The 6031-nt window shown below is 43.2% G+C and overlaps 1 long non-coding RNA gene across 1 annotated transcript; it reads left to right on the top strand.

The window, feature by feature from the left end:
* Window positions 1–1628: 1628 nt before the first annotated feature.
* LOC124264815 lies at window positions 1629–4074 on the top strand. The gene is made up of 3 exons (XR_006895264.1): window positions 1629–1703; window positions 2068–2069; window positions 4016–4074. It is a non-coding gene; the product is annotated as an uncharacterized LOC124264815 (long non-coding RNA).
* The last annotated feature ends 1957 nt before the right edge of the window (window positions 4075–6031 follow it).

Below are 6031 nucleotides of genomic sequence, written 5' to 3'. Positions count from 1 at the left end.
TACCGCTGACACAACTACTCATTCATCATACTCTGCCTGGTCATAGTGCCTGTGGTGATCTGCATGGTGTAAGTGTACAGATGACACAACTACTCATTCATCATCTTGTGTCTGGTCATAGTGGCTGTGGTTTTCTACATGGCGTAAGTGTACAACTGACACAACTACTCATTCATCATACTCTTTCTGGCCATAGTGGCTGTGGTTGTCTACATGGTGTAAGTGTACAGCTGACTCAACTACTAATTAATTCATCATACACTGTCTGGTCATAGTCGCTGTGGTGGTCTGAATGGTGTCAGTGTACAGCTGACACAACTACTCATTCATCATATTCTGTCTGGTCATAATGACTGTGGTAGTCTACATGGTGTAAGTGTAGAGCTGACACAACTACTCATTCATCATCTTGTGCCTGGTCATAGTGACTGTGGTGATCTGCATGGTGTAAGTGTACAGGTGACACAACTACTCATTCATCATCTTGTGTCTGGTCACAGTGGCTGTGGTTTTCTACATGGTGTAAGTGTACAACTGACACAATTACTCATTCATCATACTCTGTCTGGCCATAGTGGCTGTGGTTGTCTACATGGTGTAAGTGTACAGCTGACTCAACTACTAATTAATTCATCATACACTGTCTGGTCATAGTCGCTGTGGTGGTCTGAATGGTGTAAGTGTACAGCTGACACAACTACTCATTCATCATATTCTGTCTGGTCATAATGACTGTGGTAGTCTACATGGTGTAAGTGTACAGCTGACACAACTACTCATTCATCATCCTGTGTCTGGTCATAGTGACTGTGGTGATCTGCATGGTGTAAGTGTACAGGTGACACAACTACTCATGCATCATTATCTGTCTTGTAATATTGGCTGTGGTGGTCTGCATGGTGTAAGTGTACAGCTGACACAACTACTCATTCATCATACTATGTCTGGTCATAGTGGCTGTGGTTGTCTTCATGGTGTAAGTGTACAGCTGACACAACTACTCATTCATCATACTCTGTCTGGTCATAGTGGCTGTGGTTGTCTACATGGTGTAAGTGTAAAGCTGACACAACTACTCATTCATCATCTTGTGTCTGGTCATAGTGGCTGTGGTGGTCTAAATGGTGTAAGTGTACAGCTGAAACAACTACTCATTCATCATACTCTGTCTGGTCATAGTGGCTGTGGTTCTCTCCATGGTGTAAGTGTAAAGCTGACACAACTACTCATTCATCATACTCTGTCTGGTCATAGTGGCTGTGGTGATTTGCATGGTGTAAGTGTACAGCTGACACAACTACTCATTCATCATACTCTGTCTGGTCATAGTGACTGTGGTTGTCTACATGGTGTAAGTGTACAGCTGACACAACTACTCATTCATCATCCTGTGTCTGGTCATAGTGACTGTGGTGATCTGCATGGTGTAAGTGTACAGGTGACACAACTACTCATTCATCATACTCTGTCTTGTAATAGTGGCTGTGGTTGTCTGCATGGTGTAAGTGTACCGCTGACACAACTACTCATTCATCATACTCTGTCTGGTCATAGTGGCAGTGGTGATCTACATGGTGTAAGTGTACAGCTGACACAACTACTCATTCATCATACTCTGTCTGGTCATAGTGGCTGTGGTTGTCTACATGGTGTAAGTGTACAGCTGACACAACTACTCATTCATCATACTCTGTCTGGTCATAGTGGCTGTGGTTCTCTACATGGTGAAAGTGTACCGCTGACACAACTACTCATTCATCATACTCTGTCTGGTCATAGTGGCTGTGGTTGTCTACATGGTGTAAGTGTACAGCTGACACAACTACTCATTCATCATACTCTGTCTGGTCATAGTGGCTGTGGTTGTCTACATGGTGTAAGTGTACAGCTGACACAACTACTCATTCATCATACTCTGTCTGGTCATAGTGGCTGTGGTGGTCTACATGGTGTACAGCTGAAACAACTACTCATTCATCATACTCTGTCTGGTCATACTGGCTGTGGTGGTCTGTATGGTGTAAGTGTACAGTTGACACAACTACTCATTCATCATCTTGTGTATAGTGGTGTGGTCATAGTGCCTGTGGTTCACAGCTGACACAACTACTCATGGTCATACTCTGTGGGGTCATAGTGGTGTGTTGTCTACATTGGCTGTAAAGTGTACGATTCTGGGCACACAACTACTCATTTCATCATACTCTGTCTGGTCATAGCTGTGATGTCTGCTGGTGTATTGTACAGCGGACACAACTACTCATTCATCATCTTCAGTCTGTCTGTGGTTCTCTACATGGTGAAAGTGTGCCACTGACACAACAACTCATTCATCATACTCTGTCTGGTCATAGTGGCTGTGGTTCTCTACATGATGAAAGTGTACCACTGACACAACTACTCATTCATCATACTCTGTCTAGTAATATTTACTGTGCTTGTCTACATGGTGTAAGTGTACAGCTGGCACAACAACTCATTCATCATACTCCAACTGGTCATAGTGACTGTGGTAATCTCCATGGCGTAAGTGTACAGGTGACACAACTACTCATTCATCATACTCTGTCTGGCCATAGTGGCTGTGGTTGTCTACATGGTGTAAGTGTACAGCTGACTCAACTACTAATTAATTCATCATACACTGTCTGGTCATAGTCGCTGTGGTGGTCTGAATGGTGTCAGTGTACAGCTGACACAACTACTCATTCATCATATTCTGTCTGGTCATAATGACTGTGGTAGTCTACATGGTGTAAGTGTAGAGCTGACACAACTACTCATTCATCATCCTGTGCCTGGTCATAGTGACTGTGGTGATCTGCATGGTGTAAGTGTACAGGTGACACAACTACTCATTCATCATCTTCTGTCTGGTCACAGTGGCTGTGGTTTTCTACATGGTGTAAGTGTACAACTGACACAATTACTCATTCATCATACTCTGTCTGGCCATAGTGGCTGTGGTTGTCTACATGGTGTTAGTGTACAGCTGACACAACTACTACTGATTCATCATACACTGTCTGGTCATAGTCGCTGTGGTGGTCTGAATGGTGTAAGTGTACAGCTGACACAACTACTCATTCATCATATTCTGTCTGGTCATAATGACTGTGGTAGTCTACATGGTGTAAGTGTACAGCTGACTCAACTACTAATTAATTCATCATACACTGTCTGGTCATAGTCGCTGTGGTGGTCTGAATGGTGTAAGTGTACAGCTGACACAACTACTCATTCATCATATTCTGTCTGGTCATAATGACTGTGGTAGTCTACATGGTGTAAGTGTAGAGCTGACACAACTACTCATTCATCATCCTGTGCCTGGTCATAGTGACTGTGGTGATCTGCATGGTGTAAGTGTACAGGTGACACAACTACTCATGCATCATTATCTGTCTTGTAATATTGGCTGTGGGGGTCTGCATGGTGTAAGTGTACCGTTGACACAAATACTCATTCATCATACTCTGTCTGATCATAGTGGCAGTAGTGATCTACATGGCTTAAGTGTACAGCTGACACAACTACTCATTCATCATACTCTGTCTGGTCATAGTGGCTGTGGTTGTCTGCATGGTGTAAGTGTACCGCTGACACAACTACTCATTCATCATACTCTATCTGGTCATAGTGGCTGTGGTTGTCTACATGGTGAAAGTGTAAAGCTGACACAACTACTCATTCATCATCTTGTGTCTGGTCATAGTGGCTGTGGTGGTCTACATGGTGTAAGTGTACAGCTGAAACAACTACTCATTCATCATCTTGTGTCTGGTCATAGTGGTTGTGGTTGTCTTCATGGTGTAAGTGTACCACTGAAACAACTACTCATTCATCATACTCTGTCTGGTCATAGTGGCTGTGGTTCTCTACATGGTGAAAGTGTACCACTGAAAGAACTACTCATTCATCATCTTGTGTCTGGTTATAGTTGCTGTGGTTGTCTACATGGTGTAAGTGTAAAACTAACACAACTACTCATTCGACATCTTGTGTCTGGTCATAGTGGCTGTGGTTGTCTACATGGTGTAAGTGTACAGCTGACACAACTACTCATTCATCATATTCTGTCTGGTCATAGTGGCTGTGGTTGTCTACATGGTGTAAGTGTACAGCTGACACAACTACTCATTCATCATACTGTCTGGTCATAGTGGCTGTGGTTGTCTTCATGGTGTAAGTGTACAGCTGACACAACTACTCATTGATCATACTCTGTCTGGTCATAGTGGCTGTGGTTGTCTACATGGTGTAAGTGTACAGCTGACACAACTACTCATTCATCATACTATGTCTGGTCACAGTGGCTGTGGTTGTCTGCATGGTGTAAGTGTACAGCTGACACAACTACTCATTCATCATACTGTCTGGTCATAGAGGCTGTGGTGCTCTGCATGGTGTAAGTGTAAAGCTGACACAACTACTCATTTTCATACTCTGTCTGGTCATAGTGACTGTGGTGATTTGCATGGCGTAAGTGTACAGCTGACACAACTACTCATTCATCATACTCTGTCTAGTCATAGTGACTGTGGTTCTCTACTTGGTGAAAGTGTACAGCTGACACAACTACTCATTCATCATCTCTGTCTGTCTGGTCATGTGTGGCTGTGGTTGTCTTCATGGTGTAAGTGTACAGCTGACACAACTACTCATTGATCATACTCTGTCTGGTCATAGTGGTTGTGGTTGTCTACATGGAGTAAGTGTACAGCTGACACAACTACTCATTCATCATACTATGTCTGGTCACAGTGGTTGTGGTTGTCTGCATGGTGTAAGTGTAAAACTGACACAACTACTCATTCATCATACTCTGCCTGGTCATAGTGGATGTGGTTGTCTTCATGGTGTAAGTGCATAGCTGACACAACTACTCATTCATCATACTCTGTGTGGTCATAGTGGCTGTGGTTGTCTACATGGTGTAAGTGTACAGCTGACACAACTACTCATTCATCATACTATGTCTGGTCACAGTGGTTGTGGTTGTCTGCATGGTGTAAGTGTACAGCTGACACGACTTCTTATTCATCATTCTGTCTGGTCATAGAGGCTGTGGTGTTCTGCATGGTGTAAGTGTAAAGATGACACAACTACTCATTCATCATACTCTGTCTGGTCATAGTGGCTGTGGTGATTTGCATGGCGTAAGTGTACAGCTGACACAACTACTCATTCATCATACTCTGTCTAGTCAAAGTGGCGGTGGTTCTCTACTTGGTGAAAGTGTACCACTGACACAACTACTCATTCATCATACTCTGTCTGTTCATAGTGACTGTGGTTGTCTACATGGTGTAAGTGTACAGGTGACACAACTACTCATGCATCATTATCTGTCTTGTAATATTGGCTGTGGGGGTCTGCATGGTGTAAGTGTACCGTTGACACAAATACTCATTCATCATACTCTGTCTGATCATAGTGGCAGTAGTGATCTACATGGCTTAAGTGTACAGCTGACACAACTACTCATTCATCATACTCTGTCTGGTCATAGTGGCTGTGGTTGTCTGCATGGTGTAAGTGTACCGCTGACACAACTACTCATTCATCATACTCTATCTGGTCATAGTGGCTGTGGTTGTCTACATGGTGAAAGTGTAAAGCTGACACAACTACTCATTCATCATCTTGTGTCTGGTCATAGTGGCTGTGGTGGTCTACATGGTGTAAGTGTACAGCTGAAACAACTACTCATTCATCATCTTGTGTCTGGTCATAGTGGTTGTGGTTGTCTTCATGGTGTAAGTGTACCACTGAAACAACTACTCATTGATCATATCTCTGTCTGGTCATAGTGGCTGTGGTTCTCTACATGGTGAAAGTGTACCACTGAAACAACTACTCATTCATCATCTTGTGTCTGGTCATAGTGGCTGTGGTTGTCTACATGGTGTAAGTGTAAAGCTGACACAACTACTCATTCATCATCTTGTGTCTGGTCATAGTGGCTGTGGTTGTCTACATGGTGTAAGTGTAAAGCTGAAACAACTACTCATTCATCATATTCTTTCTG

This window comes from Haliotis rubra, unplaced genomic scaffold, assembly GCF_003918875.1.
Source record: "Haliotis rubra isolate DU_JTF1 unplaced genomic scaffold, ASM391887v1 Scf946, whole genome shotgun sequence".
Lineage (NCBI taxonomy): Eukaryota > Metazoa > Mollusca > Gastropoda > Lepetellida > Haliotidae > Haliotis > Haliotis rubra.
The sequence above is the reverse complement of the archived record's forward strand: the minus strand, read 5'-3'. Positions and strand labels throughout refer to the sequence as shown.